We start from the raw sequence: 20,013 nt of genomic DNA on the forward strand, positions 1-20,013 counted from the left end.
ATGTCCAGTAATGATCATGACTCGCACCAGTGCATGTTGATTAGCTAGCCAATGGTTTACTTCAGAATCCGATTGATGCATGCCAACTTTCTATTAGCACCTACCTATTACGTGTACTTTCTGTTTTGACTATCTGTCCATCAACAGAGATGTATAGTAACGAAGTAGAACTACTTCACTACTGTACTTAAGTACTAAAAGGCGGTATCTGTACTTTACTAGAGTATTATTTTTTTCTCCTACTTCCACTTTTACTTCGGTACATATTTTCGCTGAGTTTAATACTTTTACTCCGATATTTTTTTTATGTGCTGCATCGTTACTCGTTACAATTATAATAATGTTACGAATCATTCCATTACAAACCACTGCCAGAACTGTAGATGAGAGGTTTGATGAAGCTGGCACATCATTGAGCGAATCAAGCGATGCGCGTGCTGACTGAACTGCTGTGAAGAGAGAGATGAACACCGAGCCGAGCCAGATAATGACTCGTTCACGAGTCAAGAACCGGTTGCATCGGTTTTCGGATGACCAGTAACGTTAGTTCTTTCTGACAGTTCGATTCAATAAACCAGTTGAAGAAAACAGTTCACCGATTCTTTTGCGCTCGATGCAATGGCGTCATTGGCGTTGACTGCACATGGGCTCATAACATTAACACAGAATCAGTTCAGAATCAATCACCAAAAGAATCAGTTCGGTTCCAGACGCTCTGTGTGTCGGTTTGCTTCACGCTAAATCACACATGCGCAGTATCATCAGCTCCTCGGTTCACGAATCAGACGCGTCTGACAGAAACGGTTCTTGACTCGTGAACGAGTCATTATCTGGCTCGGCTCGGTGTTCATCTTCAGTTCTCTCTTCACATCAGTTCAGTCAGTCTACTGTTTGAGTCAATGAATTACTCCGGGATATTGGTTTGTTTTAACTCAGAGGGAGTGTCAGACACATTAAACAAGTTAAGCTTAATTCATCTGTGGATTAATGCGTATTAGAGACGCGAACTGTTTAAAACGATTCAGTTTGATTTGGTGAACTGTTTCAAAAAGATCCGGTTACATCGAACGATTCGTTCGCGAACCAGATATCACAAACTGCTTTGTTTTGAACTGTCTTACAACAGACACGGAAGAGAAGACAATGCTGAATAAAGTCGTAGTTTTTGCTATTTTTGGACCAAAATGTATTTTCGATGCTTCAAAAAATTCTAAATGACCTTCTGATGTCTTACGGGTTTGAAACAACATGAGGGTAAGTTATTAATGACATCATTTTGCAAATTGGGCTAACCCTAGTAACCGTTTTTTGTTTACAAGAAGTTACAGTCAAAGGAATTGTGATTGTCCTTTAGCTTAATCATTTGAAATAGTAAAAACAATATGTTCAAACTTTTGACTACTTTCTTTAATAGCTACATAACACAATACTTCTACTTTTACTTTCAGTACTTGAGTAGTAAATTTTAAAATAGACTACTTGCAATACTTAAGTACAAAAAATGTTGAATACTTTAGTACTTCTACTTAAGTGTGGTGCTTAAAGAGCACTTCAACTTCTACTCAAGTCATTTTTTTGATAGAGCACTTGTACTTTTACTCAAGTATGGTTCTCTAGTACTTTATACATCTCTTTCCATCAATGCAGTGATTAAGCAACAGCTTTTAAAGGTGCAGTCTGTTCTATTGAGAGTTAGTGGCTGAAATGGGTACTGCAGTCCAAATTCAAAACAATGGAGCGAGTTGTTTCTCCTGCCCCTCCTCCTCAGACTCAACATTGAGAGGCGACGAGTCTTACACTGTGAACAGATAAATTGATTCTTCCTCTTTTTAATATGTGTGCTGTTTTCTGCCAACTGTTAACCCAGAGAGTTGAAATGCTATTGAGTAAAGTGGCAATGGGCAGAGTCAGACATTCCAACACAGGACACACGTTTCAAAGTAGAATTACTTGGCTGTAGCATTGATTTTCAGAGAAACAAATATGTTAATTTAGCATGTTTCCTAAATATCTGGAAACACATCCTGGTGTTTTTATGCTGTAGTACAGTCCCAAAAAAATTACATACAGCACCTTTAATTGACTTTTTCTGCTTTTCCGGTGATTACTCTTACCCGATAACCATTGAGGATGAGAAAAAGCATCTTTTGTTGGTTGACCTTTATTAAACCGGTCCTTCGCACCTCTCTGCTAATTTCAGTGTTGTGGTTTGTTGGCAGCTCACTGACACTGCGGTCTACAATTACAGATGAGGAGCATGTCTGACCTCTGGAAAACTCAGCATTAGCATTCGGACCATCAGTATCTGCGGAGCATTTACACTGACAAACCCCTTCAATATCCATAATGTTCATGGGCAGCAGTGGAGGGATGGGCAGCGCTCTTAAGAGTCGATAGGAGAGTGATTTATTGATGGCGCAAGCATCAGAGGGGTAAATGAGACTGTGACCTCTGACCCACTTTCAGGAGCATGTTGAGCAGTGCATGCTAACACTCCTGCGCCGTGAAGCCCCTCTCTGTAGACCAGCATATCAACTGAAACTCTTCCTCGTACAGCAGAGGTCACAGAGATGAGTGCGCCAGTTTTGGAAAGGCTTGGAAGGCTCAATATTTTTAAAGTCAAGTTCTCTGGATTTCTGATAAAGTGAACACCTTGGAATGTCGTCTATCAGAACATCTTCCAGCTGCTTCAGAGACTGGCTTTGTGAAGCTCTCTGTGGCTGTTTTTGTTGAAACAGGTGAATGTTGAGGTTTGTGGTCACTTTCTGCATTGGATCTCTGTTTAAACACAATCCTCCTTCTTAGTGTTCAACGTTCCTTACCAGTCACTTTCAGTTTTTGCAGAGTATTCTTCTTCTGGACTTAAATCAAAACACAATAAACATTAAGTGCCAAAAATACTATTTAAATATGAATCCTGCATGTTCAGTGTGTCTCTGTGTGGATGAACGGTGTAGAGCCACTGTTTCGTTTACTACACACGTACTGAAGCGTGAGTGACCCTCGCAGTGATTTCAGCATGTGTCGTCTCACTAAATGAGCACATGAACACATGAAAAACATCCCCGAAACTGCTCTGAGAGTCACTTCATGAGCATCTGACCCTTTCCTTTGAGAAAACCTGCAACAGGTGTCAAAATAAAAATTAGGTTTAACTTGAAGAAACTGTGACAGAAATACATAAATGTAATCAAAGTACTCCTACTACTAATACAATTATTAAAACATAATTTCTAAGGAAAATTTACAAAAAAATATCATTTATCAGAATCTATTTACCAGAAAAAGGTAAATACACAACAAAGCATTTCTGAAATAAATCAAATAATAAATTATATTTTATACAATTTATCAATTAATCTTAGATGCTTCTGATTATTAACATTTTATGAAACCATTAAAATGGAATCCAGAAAATTAATGGAAAACACAAAAGTTTGTAAAAAAAAAAAAAAAAAAAACTAAAAAAAAAAAAAAACTCAACGGGCCTTAAAATGTGATTTGTTAAACTTTCAATACATTGCTGTCAAATTGTTTAGGTCTCATGATTCCAATGAATTGAACATGCTTTTGATTAACATTATTTAATTTAACCATTAAAACAGAGCCTAAGAAAAAAATACATAATTCAGAAAAAATAAAACAGAAAGAAAATGCATTTGGATAAAAATCAAACCCATTTCATAGGGCCCTATATACTGCACTGATATTGTCAAAGGTAGGTGAATTCAGTACACAGTGTTTATTTGTGATTCAAGTGCTCGTTGAATACTTTGTGTTTTAAATGTGGGCAGTACGATGAACATAGTGGACTGGATCTTAGACAGATGAGTACGTTTGATTCAGGAGTGTCACAGCCACAGTCACAGATCGCTCATATTTGTTCTCTTCCTTTACAGATGCCGAAGTTAATTCCAGCTCGGGATAAACACAGGAGACTTCAGAGACCGTTGGATCACAGGTAACGAAAGTGTGTTCCGGGGTCCTGGGGGCAGCAGAGCAAGGACACAGGTTAGTGTACAAAAGGGTGAGTATACGTTACGTCTGGTTGGCAGTGATGTGTCAGCACCTCAGGAGACAAGTGTGTAGGGTCTGCTCCTGTTGGAGGCTTGAGACGGAGACGGAGAACTGAAGTTGGGGTGAGTATCTTATAGTGCTCTGATTGGATGATTAATGCGAAGCAGGTGTGGCTGGTTAGAACTCAGGGGAACGTGAGCGTTGTGGATTGGCTGAGACCGGGCTTGTCTGATCCCTGACACTACCCCCCCTCCAGGGTCTGCGCCAGCGGTCCTAGCTCTCCGACGTCGTGGAGGCCTGCCTCGGGGTTGCAGAACAGGTCTTTCCGGGCATGAAACTCTGTGAGCAGATTGGGGTCGGGGATATCTTGACAAGGCACCCAACATCTTTCTTCTGGTCCATAATCTTCCCAGTCCACCAAGTATTTTAGCCGCCCACCACGACGTCTGGAGTCCAGAATCTCTCTCACTGTGTAGATGGGCTCAGCGTCAATGGGTGGTAATGGGGGGTTGTAGTCAGGTCTGCAGAGGGAACAGAGACAAGTAAGTGATGGGGTTTTAACAGAGAAAAGTGAAAGGTGGAGTGTATCCGGTATTGAGTCGGTAAGTAAGGGCAAATATTGGTGATGGTTTACAGCCTGCTGGAGATGTGCCTGGTTCCGAACCCTCTCACTGTTCTGGAACCAGGTGTTCACAGCGAGGACCTCGGATGGCTCACCAGACCAGGGGAACAGAGAAGGTTGGTAGCCCAGAACACATTGGAAAGGGGTCAGGTTGGTGGATGACTGTCGGAGTGACCTTTGTGCATATTCTGCCCAGACTACGTAACGGTTCCAGAGGTTCTGATTTTGATGGCAAAAGGTTTGAAGGAAATGACTGATATCTTGGATCGTTTTTCTCTCTGTCCATTTGTTTGGGGGTGACAGCCGGAAGTGAGACTTACGATAACATTTGAGTAGTCCAGAGAACGAACGCCATACCCTGGAGATAAACTGGGGTCCTTGATCCGATACGATGTCCTCCGGGATTCCAAAGTTACGGAACACATGTTCAAACAGGAGCTCTGCTGCCTCAAAGGCTGTGGGTAAGGCTCTCAAGGGAACTAGTTTGCATGCTTTAGATAATCGGTCTATGGCTACTAGTATACAGGTTATACCATCTGAAACTGAGAGATCCATGACAAAATACATTCAAATGTGGGACCAAGGGCGATTTGGAACCGGCAAGGGGATCAGTTTCCCAGTAGGTAGCTGTCGCAGAACTTTTGTCATGGCACAGAGGGCACACCCTCGGATGAATTACTGGACATCTTCCTGCATTCTTGGCCACCAGTATTTGCGTTGTAATGAAGCGAGGGTTTTATTGACCCGGGGGTGACCTGTTCCTACGGAGAAGTGTGCATGGAAGATGAGGGGTCTACGATGAGTCGTTGAAGCACTTGGGAGACGTGACACTGATGATCCTTTTCTTTGGGAGAGTAAATGAGTATGTCATCTATGTAGACGAGGGCAAAACGGTTCAGGAACTCACTGAGAACCTCTTCCATGAAGCTTTGTAATACTGAAGGGGCGTTTACTAGACCATACGGCATTACCAAATATTCATAGTGCCCAGCGGGGGTTTTCCACTCGTCTCCCTTCCGAATTCTGACCAGGTTGTATGCGCTCCGTAAGTCTAGTTTGGTGAAGATACAGGCATCCCGGAGTTTACAGATATACAACATGAAGAAAACAGACAATGAAAATATGAAAAAAACAATCACAACGTTTGTTTTTTCACTGTAACCTACAGAAATGATATTTACCGCATAATAATTGATATTCACATTATTTTGTCCAACCCCTGTAAATGTTAAATGATTGTGCTGATGGTAGTCGAGTAGATTTAAACAGTTGTAAAATACATAAAAAAATGTTTAGTTAATCAAGGCATGTTTTTAGTTTTTCACCAAACAATAATAATTAAACTCTCTAACTCAATACAGTTACTACCCTTATTTTATGGGGGGAGAAAAGAAAAGAAAAAAAGTACACTACAACCAAACATGAGAACAATACATAATTAGTTCAGGTTGTGTCTAAGCTGCTGTGACCGAAGTAAAGGTGTGGACATGATTAGCACATTTTCAGGAAAATGAAGCACAGCTCACACAGAAGTCACTTTCAAAGCAATCAGCTTTCTGTTGGTCACTGTGGTGAAAGCACATGACTAACTTAACTCTCACACAAGATTTGAGACTGCATGCCTTTCATTTACAATTATGCATTTATCCAACGCTTTCCTCTGAAATTACCTTTAAAACAAAAGAAAAAACAATTCGTCACTGAGCCAACAATATTCAGAATATACAATTTCAGGTTTATTATATGTTATGAATAGTTTTGTTTTTAAAACAGTGGTCAATTTTAATGGAAATGGCTGTATTTCTCCTTCAAGATCTCCCAGACCAACAGTAAGTGTGGCGGCAGATTGAAGCCAGTTAAAGTGTGTCTGCACTCACCTCCAGCAGAAAGGGTAGCTGTGCTTGAACGAGCTGGAGCTCACCAGACGCCCGTTCTCCGTCAGCCACTTGATTATGTTTTTGTCTGCATCCTGAAAGCATTGAGGACAGACAGAACAAAGTCTCAGAGCGTGCAGTGAATACAAGCAGACAGTGTGTGAGTGCTGAAGAATAAAGCGTGTGTAGGTGCAGAGCTGGCGTCGAGCGCCGCTGCAAACACAGGCCTGGCTTTACAGCTTCATCTGCAGCTCTGGAGCTATATAAGTGTATGAAGCATTTGGTATCCTTGAGGACGGTCACATCACTACACTAAAGCAGTTGGCTGCACTTTTCATTGACTGCCTTTCAACAAAAGTCATATTAATTCACTTGAATGGAAACGTGTCCAGCGTGTCCTTGTAGCAGAGAGGATCTGAATTTTGCTGTTTCATTCATAACCGATTTTAGGAAGCTTTTTTTTTAACCTGTGAGGCCTTATGAAGGGTATCTGTAATTCTCCTGGAGAAAACTTTAACCCGTGAGGTGCTAGGTGAAACCACAGTGGTGTCTGCATGACTCAACACTTATTTATCGCCACCAGTGACACTCTTCTTCCAGCACTTTCACACTCAAGTCACATGACAACTTTCAAAAGCATGAATTCAATTCAGTTCAAATCAATTCAATTCAAGTTGATTTGTATAGCGCTTCTTACAATACAAATTATTTCAAAGCAACTTTACAGAAAATTATGTTTCTACAATATTTAGTAGTAGCTTATAAGTGGTGACTGTCAGTTTATGTGCATATGCCAGGAATTTTCTGAAAAATGAATACAAGATGATGAACATTATTAACAGCAATTATTATATGATGCAGTCACACTTGTAGCAATAATTGTTAGTTCTGTTTGTTGATTCAGGGTTAGCATCATCTGAGGTCCTCTGAGGGTCAGCATCATCTCTTCTCAGGTGTTCTGGATCCAGACTGGAGCTTGTGTAAATCCTAGTTACCATGGGATGAAGATCCCAGCAGAAACAGAGAAACACATAGAGACTTCATTAATATAGCTGCTGTTCCAACAAAGTAAAATGACTTAGTTTAACCCAAGCTAAAGAATAAGAATGTGCATTTGATCAGAACAGCCACAGTTGTATCTGAGGTGCATTATTTGAATGCTTGGCGAAAGAGATGTGTTTTTAATCTAGATTTAAACAGAGAGAGTGTGTCTGAACCCCGAACATTATCAGGAAGGCTATTCCAGAGTTTGGGAGCCAAATGTGAAAAAGCTCTACCTCCTTTAGTGGACTTTGCTATCCTAGGAACGACCAAAAGTCCAGCGTTTTGTGACCTTAGGGTGCATGATGGGTTGTAGCGTGGTAGAAGGCTAGTTAGGTACGCTGGAGCTAAACCATTTAGGGCCTTATAGGTAAGTAATGATAATTTTTAACTGATACAGAACTTAATAGGTAGCCAGTGCAGAGACTGTAAAATTGGGGTAATACGATCATATTTTCTTGACCTGGTAAGGACTCAAACCGCTGCATTTTGGACTACCTGTAGCTTGTTTATTGAAGAAGCAGGACAACCACCTAGAAGTGCATTACAATAGTCCAGTCTAGAGGTCATGAATGCATGTTTCTGGATCAGAAACAGGCAAACATGTTTCGTAGCTTGGCAATGCTTCTAAGATGAAAGAATGCTGTCTTTGTAACATGGGAAATAACAACTTGATTTCTGACTGTAGAGGAAGTAACAGTACATCCGTCAAGCTGCAAACTGTACTAGATTCTGTGTACTGTTTTTTGGTCCAATAATTAATATCTCTGTCTTATCCGAATTTAATAGACGTAAATTATTGGTCATCCAATCTTTTAAATTTTTAACACAATTTAAAACACAGATAATTTAGAAGTTGATTCTGGTCTCGTTGAGATATATAGTTTAGTATCATCAGCATAACAGTAGAAACTAATCCCGTATTTTCTTATAATATTACCAAGGGGCAACATGTATATTGAAAATAGAAGGGGACCTAGGACGGATCCTTGTAGCACTACATATTTTACTGGTGATAAATAAGATGACTCCCTATTTAAATAAACAAAATGGTTGCGATCGGACAGGTAGGATCTAAACCATCTTAGAGCTTGTCATCAATCTATGAGTATGTCATGATCTATGGTGTCGAACGCAGCACTAAGATCAAGTAAGACTAGAAATGAGATGCAGCCTTGGTCTGACGCAAGGAGCAGGTCATTTGTAATTTTAACAAGTGCAGTTTCTGTGTTTTGGTGGGGTCTCAAATTCTTCATACAGATAAAAAAATTTTGCAGGAAGGAGCACAATTAAGCAGACACAACTTTTTCTAAAATTTTAGACCTAAATGGAAGATTTGAATAGGCCTATAATTTGCCAGTACACTTGGATCTAGTTGTGGTTTTTTAAAAAGAGGTTTAATAACCACCAGCTTGAATGGTTTTGGGATGTGACGAGTTAAAATTATTGAGAAGCGGTTCTTCGGCTACAGGTAACAGCTCTTTCAGTAATTTAGTGGGTACAGGATCTAATAAACATGTTGTTGGTTTAGATACAGTGATACGTTTATTTAGCTCTTCCTGTCCTATAGTTGTCTAGTTTGCAGTTTATCTTTGGGTGCGATGGATGAAACTGAAGTGTTAGACGCTGTAGAATCTACATTCGCTATTGTATTTCTAATGTTATCTATTTTATCAGAGAAGAAATTCATAAAGTCATTACTATTTTACGTTGGTGGAATATTTGAATCAGGTGGCGTCTGGTAATTTGTTAACTTAGCCACTGTGCTAAATAAAAACCTTGGATTGTTTTGGTTATTTTCAATGAGTTTGTGTATATGCTCTGCCCTAGCAGTTTTTAGAGCCTGTCTATAGCTAGACATACTGTTTTTCCATGCAATTCTAAAAACTTCTAAGTTAGTTTTTCTCCATTTGCGTTCAAGACTACGAGTTACTTTCTTGAGAGAGTGAGTATTACTGTTATACCATGGCACAGTACTTTTTTCTCTAACCTTTTTCAATTTGATCGGGACAACAGCTTCTAATGTATTAGAGAAAATAGGTCCCATGTTGCCAGTCATTTTGCCTAGTTAATGTGTATTTATGGGTACAGATAGCAGTTGAGATAGATCAGGCAGGTTATTTACAAATCTGTCTTGATTTACATTCTGCACAGATGATAACGCTGAGACATATAGATAATATTTCAGTGATACTGAACCTTTTGATCATCAGTATTTTTTTATATGTTTTCATGTAAAGATTTTTAAATATTTTAAAGATACACTTACTGGAGTAGGCGTAAGGTAATATGCCTTGTTTTGTGATTAGTTGATTAAAAAAGTTATGTGGGTTTTTGATTAAAACAAGAACAAATATCTGCCAATGGGCTCAGAAAAATCAACTTTATTAAAGGGGAAAATATTCTCATTTACAGATATTTGATCGTGTTGTAAGCACAAGCTCAGTTTATTTTGATCTTTCCTTTTTTTTTATGATAAAACAAGACTTCAATATACATTCAATTTGCGTTTTAAGTAAAATTATCTTGATTTAAGGATGTTTAGATATTTGTAACTCAACATATTTTATTTTCAGTTCATACATCATTTAAAGCCATGCCTGTGTTAATTAAAGACTTTCTGCTGTGATTTAAGACACTTATAAGGCCTTAATTTGTGGAAGGCCTTTTTAAGACCAGCAGAAACCCTGCTCAAATGCTCAAATTACTGCTTTATAAAGCAACATTACCCAAAACCCCTGAAGGACACAATGTAATGAAAGCACAATGTAGATGTGACTTACAGCTCCAAAGTTTGGGGCCTGATGGACCACTTCAGTACTGTCATCATCACGCACATAGTTATCCACCACAACCGAGAACACACCACTCTCCTTACACTGAGAAGAAAAACAAGCATTCATCACGACCACCTCTGACATAATAAGATGAAGTGCTTCATGGAGAAAGATTCCTGCCTAATGACCACATTAGGAGACATGGATTGGTGCAGCTTTACTCATTTAGAAGGTGCATAGATTAAAACAACAGAACTGAGCTAAAGAGATCAGCTGATTGTAATGCTAATGCTAACATATTTTTTCAGATACAGAAGTCTCAGCATTCTGTCATTGTTTCCTCAACCTGTGTTCCTTTTAAAGAAATGTAAGAGCATGAAACGGTCATTGAGAGTGAATCAATCTGCGGTGACGCAGCATTACAATGCTTACCTTGATGAAGTACTCTAACAGAGGCTTGTATTTTCTGCCCTTTAGTGTGTTGTCAGGAAATCTATAAAAGAGAAAAACACACATTATCAAAACTGAACTACAACCACAGAGCAGATAGAGAATTACACTGAAGGAGGCGAAACACAAGACCATAATGCCAAACACTCTCCTTGACCTTTGAGAATATGAACATTTATAAGGGGCTATGACTGATCAATACTGAAGGAGCAGGTGGGAATTTAGCTCAGACTATCACTCGGGTTATGAACAGACACAGACAGTCTCGGTTTGTGAGACAAGTTCACAATGTAGTCAATTCAGACATCAGCTAATCCTTATGTTGCTCCAGACCCGTATGACTTTCTACTGTACAATCACCAAGAGAGAACTTGTGAAGAACATTTATGCTGCTCTCATTGGACATACAGTAAATGTGTGGTGCAAAAATGATCTGATAATTCTTTATCTTTATTTTTATCCCAATATTTTCACTTTGGAATAGGCCTAATGTTTCAGGTTCAAAATGAGTCCTGCAGAATTATTTGATAATTCTTTATTAAATACAAATTGGAAACCTGTATTTTCACTTTTCTTCTGGCTTTGCCTTACATAAAGGAATTTAATTAATGATAATATTATATTTGCTGAGGAGGCACACATACAACACTGTATATAAAATATAAAAACTAAGGTAAGTTATCACAAGGCAATGGAGTCATGGTGGGGTTCCTATTGGAAGCTGATTTCTTACAAAACACACTCACAAAACAATTCACTACATAAGCAAAACCTCTATAAAATATATTGCAATTATTAATATTGCATTGTCATACTACTACTATTGCTAATAACGTTATATGAAAGGGTCACAAGTCAGTGTAATTGTGTAAAACTGTTCATTAGTAGTTACTTCATAGTTATTTTTCTTGAACCCTAACTAGTAGATAATTAATAGTAGTTCTTCAGAAGATATGACAGAATAGATTAGTTCTTGATTAGCTAACTGTTACTTAACATAGCCATAAAATTATATTACATACTGATTAATTAACACATCTTTCTTAGTAGTTAACAATAGTGAGTTAAGTGTTAATGAATAATCACCTGTTAGTTCTTCAATAATTCCTTATTAGTTATGTAGTAAGTAAGAAACAGTATTCTAAAGTGTTATCACAGTATCAATATTTAAAATATTAGAGGAATACAGAAGCTCAATGTGGAGAAGATCATGTTTAGGTTCAAACCCAAACCAATCCAATCACACAGATGCATAATCGGCTCACACAAGAGATGAACGAAAGCCATGCAAAGTTAAAAGAGGTTTAACCTTGAGGAAACACTTCTCGAGAATTCGTGGGGGTTTTATTCCATCTCACTGCGCCTCATGTTTTAAATGCAGTCATGTGATCGGCGCTTTGGTTATTTGTATTAATATTTATACTGTTTATGCAATTTATAAAATTATATTTGTTTTATAAATATGAGTTTAGACGGTTTGCGCTTTTTATAGACTGCCGTTATTTCACTGCATTGGATAAACAGCATTATTTAGCTCATCCTGTGGCCTCAGGAGACTGGCTACACACATTAACACATTTTAATCTGCATGTATTCGTTTCAATTTAATTTGTTATTTTGTTGGTTTAGACTAAAATAGGTTGTTACAGTGGTTAAATGTAAATCTTTTTTTTCTGAATAAGTAGTTACTTCAAAACGCTTCAGAGTCTGTGCTACTCTGCAGCGGTAAACTCAGAGACAGATCTGAAGAGAGCGAGGAGTCTGGCCTCCATCATGATGTAGATCTTCTGTGAGCTGATACCTGAGAGACAAGACAACAACACTGCAGCACAATCATGAAAACAACAACATCTTTAACATATCCAGAACAAAAATGCAATACGGTGCTCATATTGTGCACTTGTTTCATGCTAGAGAGATGTTGACGGACAAGGCTTCATTAATTTAAACAAAAAAAATAGAGTGATATTGTGAAATAACATTACAATTGCAAAATAAATGTGTGTGAATCTGTGTTAAAGTGTAATGTATTTCTGTGATGCTCCGCTGTATTTTCAGCATCATTCCTCCAGTCTTCAGTGTCACATGATCTTCAGAAATCATGAAAATATGATGATTTACTGCTGTTATCAGTCATTATTGGTGCTTGCCACTTTACTTGTGCTCTGTCCCTGACTACATTCATTAAAATGATTTAAATATTCTATTTTTTTAATCTACTTAAATACATTTAAGTGTATTAATAATTATCAAACATGTAGGCTCCCATATTTGACACTACATTAAATCGGTCTGAACTTTCTAATGATACACACTGTGATAAAGTGTAACATGATGTATCATTGCACCTGTAGTGAGTGTTGTGTTCGCTGGCTGTGGGGTAAAGTGTGCCGGCTGTGTCTGCGGAGCATCATTGGTGTTCAGCTGACTCTCTCCTGCAGCAGGCTCACAGCGCCACCTGCAGACACCACCCTAACTGGGTCATCTTTAGAGGAGACCCGAAGCAGCGCAGCACATACAACAAGACCACAAAGAGCTATTTTTACAGAGCAGCTCTGCTAAAGTGACCTAATTTGAGGTTTGTCGTCTGCAGTCACCCATCCACTGCAGGCTCTGAGACTTCAACGACTTTCAATTTCCAACAAATGAGACGCTTTACTTCCTGAAAACTCTTCATTAGTTTCACTGCTATCTTCTCTCTTACATTCATTTTCTGTGAGGTTTGGGGCATGTTATCATTATTCTAGCATAAAACATTAAATAAACAAAAAAAGATTTATGTTTCTAAATGTTTGTTTGTAGGGTTGTGGGTATTGATAAACATATTTCTCATAAAACCGCACTACATGTAACAATTTTCTTTTCAGGGTTGGGAATTGATCTTGATCAGTGAACTGAGAGTTTATTTATTTGGATCACTATTACCAATACCAAAGAATAGAATGGAAATATATAATTTACTTGTATTACTGTTTATAGAGTTAATAAATAAAATGAAATTATTCTTGGAATCTGGTTATTAATGTGTCTCAAAGTAGAAATCAATTTAAATGTGGTTCCACATAACTAGAGATTACAATAATCTGTATTATTCTTAAAAAGCCATTGTGGCCAATCTGAACCTTTGATCTTGATATAGATGAAGTTTTAAAAAAAGTCAAATATGTTCGTTATTATATTGTTGTATGGTACAATTCCGGCCTTTTGTGTCTCTCTCGTGAAGCAGTATGATGTTGTTGTTTTTTTAAGGTTAGTAACAATAATTTATTTAAAACATTACAAAAAGCAGTATAAAGAACAGATAAAACGACGCGTGCGCATGATGTTGATGCGAGCTGCGAGGCGTGACGTGTTCACTGCTCACTGGCCAATCAGAATCAAGTTCTAGCCTTGAAAAGCGGCCCATTACAACATCGAAATTAAATACTTTAAATAATAAAATATCTAAGCGTAAAGGAGGGGCCGAACGTTGAGAGAGAGAAAACGACAAGCACTTGAGGCAGATGCCAAATGTGTCAAGATAAATAAATTATTGGCTGAAGGCAAAGAACTATAGACTCAGTGATCTATATAAATTACTTTTAAAATTCTCAGCTCTCAGGTTCTGTCCATTTTATTACAAAATTCAGACAATACCGTTTTGGCGTAAAAAAACATGTGACGTGACAGATCGCTTTAGCGCCCAGTTCAAGTAAACCGATCATCTCTTACTTTCTGTTTAAAGATACAGTACAACTTACAGAAATGTATATATGCCTCATAAATAATTTCGATCAATCAGTCATCAGTCAAAACAGCAGGAGAACAATTATGTCACAGAACGTTACATTTACCTCAAGAAAGCCATTTAAAGACCATAGCAAGGTTAGTTGAGATTGAAAAATAGCCATAAGAAAGGAGTATTTTGCTAAATATGTGCACTATAGTACATATTTATTATATATATTTTTTACCTGTCATTAAATAATTGTTATTATAATGAAAACTGCATTACATTTAATTATTTTTAACATTTAATAATACAAGCAGATGCTCTATGTCTCTGTATATTTACAGCATTTATGGGAGATATATTTTTTCAATTTGTAATTAATTGAGAAAAAAATCTCTTAAAGTGCCAGGCAGAAGCCTTATACCTATGTTATTAATGTGAACAAAAGACAAAGAGAAATAACTCACTGCTCTTGAATAACAGCTTTAACAAGGATATATGTGCACTGTAAAACCCGACAAGTAAACTTAACTCAAACGGTTTGAGTAAACAGATATCCTTAAGTTATGTTAACTCAAATCGTTTGAGGAAACCGATTGCCTTAAACCATTTAAGTTGAAAAAACTAACAGTTACGAGTACTCTGAACTTAATTCAGTTGAGTTCATTGAAAGAAGATATACATTGCAATTAAGTAATTAATTGATTAACTAAGTGCTGATTGAGAATTAGTGATGAACAGCTGCTGTTAACAAACAGAATCACTGAAGAAAAGAGAAACACAAGAACTACTACAACTGACTTCAGACACAGCCTTAGATGAAATCAACTGAAATAAAATACATGAAATCTCTCAAGATCTGATTAAACAACCCCACAAACAGCATCACCAGCTCCACTTATTAATAACCAGACTGACTTTATTTCTGTCAGACGTCTACAGAAGATCTTATTGAGAATGAACTAAGGTTTAGATGTTGATTTATTGTTTCATTTGAAGTAACCATGTTAGAGATCAGTGTTTGCTTTAGTTGGGCTCTTGACCCTTGATTTCTGTCTTAGTCTTTTCTCTGGCTGTTATAACCGTGTGTTTCTAAAACACATTTGTTGTAACTCAAAAGCCCAGAAGAAATGCCATCAGGCGTTAACCTGTACCTAGGTGTGGATTGTTATACTTTATATAGGTGATGATAATTATTCATTATTCTTCACAAATATTGATCTGTACAGAGTCTAATCTCTGAGGAAACAAATGTGTAATTAGTAGAAGTGGACCTAATAAAAATGACACTAAGAGCCAGTGATTCTGTGATAATCAGTTAATATAAAAATGACTTCATTAACATTTTGTACACATACATTTGTCTTCTATGCCAGTAGTTGGTCAGACACAGACATCAATAATCAGAATATGAACCTCAACAATGGTGACAAAAAAACATGCTGCAATGCATGCTGGGTACTATTGTAGTAAAAATCTCATCCATGGCTCCCAGCATGCTCTGCAGCATTTTTTTTTTTTTTTATGGTCACCATTGTTGAGGTTCATATTCTGATTATTGATGTCTGTGTGTGACTAACTGACACCATAGAAGACCACACTGTTTGGAAAGTCTTTGTATTAACTGATTATTACAGAACCACTGGCTCTAAGTATCACTTTTACTATAGTCAATTTAATTACACAACCCATATTTCATCAGAGATTAGACTCCTAGCAGCTGCATAATTATATATATATATTGGTTGTTATACCAATATAAAGTATAACAACCTACATCTAGGTACAGGTTAACGCCTGATGGCATTTCTTCTGGGCTTTTGAGTTACAACAAATGTGTTTTAGAAACACACGGTTATAACAGCCAGAGAAAAGACTAAGACAGAAATCAAGGGTCAAGAGCCCAACTAAAGCAAACACTGATCTCTAACATGGTTACTTCGAATGAAACAATAAATCAACATCTAAACCTTAGTTCATTCTCAATAAGATCTTCTGTAGACGTCTGACAGAAATAAAGTCAGTCTGGTTATTAATAAGTGGAGCTGCTGATGCTGTTTGTGGGGTTGTTTAATCAGATCTTGAGAGATTTCATGTATTTTATTTCAGTTGATTTCATCTAAGACTGTGTCTGAAGTCAGTTGTAGTAGTTCTTGTGTTTCTCTTTTCTTCAGTGATTCTGTTTGTTAACAGCAGCTGTTCATCACTAATTCTCAATCAGCACTTAGTTAATCACTTAATTACTTGAATGCAAAGTTTTAAAACTTACATGGTTTAAATCAAGGCAATCTGTTTACTCAAACGGTTTGAGTTAAGTTAACTTGTCGGGTTTTACAGTGTGTGTGTGTTAAGTGAAGTATTTTATATTTGGATGTGCAATATCTGTACCTGAAAATGGTGCTATTTATGATCTTTTTTTCTTATTTTATTACTGACTGTTCACTTGTCTTCATTAATGTATGAACTTAATAGTTAGTGTTTATTGTGGTATTGAAATTGGAATTGTGAAATGAGATTGCAGCTTATTTACAAAGAAAACAATAGCAATTTTTGTATGTTTTTATTTTTAGCAGGGCAAGTACAGTTTTGAACCCTAGCATTGAGCTCTGCATTTGAACATATCAGCCAGTCTACTTCAAGGATTTCTAAAGGCCTTTGATCATGTTAAGAAATTTTTTTAAATAAATCACTACACAACGTTCTTTGTCTTAATTACTCTTTTATTTTATTGTAGATCAGTGGTCTTTATAAAACATTTAGTGTAGATCAGTGGTCTTAATACTAGCCTACTTTAAGCAGACAACAGGTCAGAGGTAATATGTGTAATATAATTAATAATAAAAAAAAAAGTGTTATGTTGCTGCACTATTAGATTAATAAGAAGCACATCAATTAAGACCTTTAGATATTTAAAATAAAGCCTGATAAAATCATTTGCATTTTCTTTGTTTATTATTTTAATATTTTTTTCTTGGTTTTGATAGTAATACATTCTAATCAGTAATTTTACATGCAGATTAATGTATGTATAGACATGTAGTGTGTGTGTGTGTGTGTGTGTGTGTGTGTGCGCGCGCGCACATGTTAATGTGAATAGTGGGCCGGTCTGGATGAAGTCCAGGGCTGATTTTTTGTCCCAGTCCAGCCTTGTCCGTATCGTCTCTGGTCAATGTTTCTTTGTTTGTTTTGTGTCTTAGCACATGGTTCTGTCTCTATGTCTGCCACGTGCTCCTCACTGATTGTTTTCACCTGATCCTCATGTGTGCTGCTCTATATATTGGGTTCTCTTGGCCTCTTTCGCTGCTGGTTCGTTTTGGCATTTTTTTAATATCTCTTATCTAGTTATTTTATATCCTTTTTGGTCTTTAGTTTTGTCTAGTTTAAAAAGAAAGGAAAAAGAAATACATTTTGTGCATTCTGATCTATTTTTATTTCTCATTTGATTTAGGTTTTCATCTACTCTTGTTTAAGTGATTCCAGTTTTGGGTCTTGGTTTTTGTTTTTACTCTTTGCTTATATCTTTAGGTAGTTTTGGTTATTTCTCTTACTTTGTTCACATTTTTGTTTTCAACTGTCTGTTTTGTGGCATTTTGAGTCTCATCTTGTTTGATTTGGTGTTTGTCCTGTCTTGCCTAAACTCCGATTCCCTGGCCACTGAACGCCACTGCCTCAAAGCAGCTCCCCTCTCTCACGTGTCAAGTCTCTGGTCCCGTGAGTCTCTACCTGGCGTTTAGACTGGTGTGACATTGGAGTTTCACTTAAAGCCACGGGTTTCCTGTGTCTGCCTGGCCCTTCCTCTGGAGCTGCCTCCTCTGTGCTCGAGCCCATGGTCGTCTTGGCCTGTCTCGGCGTATCCTGCCCATATTGCTGTCTGCCCTGCCCCTCTGTTTGAACGGGTTCACTGCAAATTCCTCCAACTGTTTCAGTCTATGTTTTTTGTTAATAAAATACCCTTGTCTGCTCATTCTGCATATTGTGTCCCATATCTTGATCCCTGACATTGTTGTGTTGGAGACGTTTTTGTCCACTAGGGGGTAATGTTGAGTCTTAATTTGGTCACAAATTTCCATGTTTTAGCAAATGGAATGATTTCTGGTGATCTAAAATATAATCAAAAATCAAATCTTATTTTGACACATTGTGGGAAAATGCTTTGAAAAATTTCGAAAACTCAATACACTGTGGGCAAATTCACTACAGTAAAGTTCATAAAAGAGTTCACCAATTTGTTTTTTTGTTTTTTGTTTTTTTTGGGGGGGGGGGGGGGGGGCACACACAAAATGACTTATTTTCAATCTAATTAGTGATTGTGGAATGGATATTTTTTAACCTTTTATCACAGTCTTGGGCATGTCAAAGATTAGTAACAATACTGGCTTTGATGCAAAGTTTTTGTGCAACATCAGATTGGAATTTGTTTGTGGCTGTTTTTGCCCCATTGACTTCCATTATAACTACATTTTTTGATTGCAAAGCCATGACACCATAAAATCATGCATTCTTGATTGTTGGTGTTTTTCCCTGTTGGGAAGAGGTAAAATTTGTCCTTTTTACCGTTGATCACCAGGTGGCACCATTAACCCTTACACCCTAGATACCAGTATGAGTCTTTAAAATAGGCTATTGCAGGTCATACCTTCCTCATTCAGTTTTTCATTTGAATACATAGACACTTGATTGTTATATGTGAACTGTAATAACTTACATACTTTATTTTAATGTTGCTCGTTTAAGTACACTCAGTGAATGCAAGCAAATACTGAATTTAACCCAACTTCAAAATGGTGCTAAAATATATTTTTTTAAGCCCCTTCCATGTACATTATTTAGGCTTACATCTGAATTGATACTGAGATCTATATGAAATAACTGTATATTTGATCGTTATTATTGTGCGCATCACTGAGAGCTGAAGAGTCTCTCACACACTTGATGTTTGAAGCCAAGTGCCATCAAATGTCTTTTTTTTTTTTGGCGCACATTGTAATCTGTTTCAGTTGATTTAGGACATTAATGGACATATTTTTTTAGCTAGTTTGATTGTGGTGAACATTAAACTTCAGAAAGGTGAATGAACTCAAGTAGAGGCGTAGGACTTTTAATGCAAGAGAAAACCGACGAGTTCACCAAAAACATTAGACTATTGTGATCAGCGAGATCATGGTCTGGAATGACCTCAATTACACAGTTTAGAGTACAAATCTGATTTGCTTCATAGAGAAGACTAATATCATTAGGATTCATGTGTAAATCTATAATGAACTCAAGTTTTAAGCCCATTTCAAAAAGTTGAGTCACAAATTAGACATGCAAACACTATAAGATGTAAAGAAACTGATGAATACACATTAGTGACAAATAAAGTGATTTTTCTTTTACTCTAAGACAGAAAGACACTTTCATAGTAATTGTGTGGAATAAATGATGCTTCCATCACTGAATAAACAATGAAGTTGGAGATTATACCTCAATCAGCTGGCAGTAACTATGTTTTTGTCAGTGTCACATGATGAGCCACTG

Source organism: Carassius gibelio, chromosome A11 (genome assembly GCF_023724105.1).
Source record: "Carassius gibelio isolate Cgi1373 ecotype wild population from Czech Republic chromosome A11, carGib1.2-hapl.c, whole genome shotgun sequence".
Lineage (NCBI taxonomy): Eukaryota > Metazoa > Chordata > Actinopteri > Cypriniformes > Cyprinidae > Carassius > Carassius gibelio.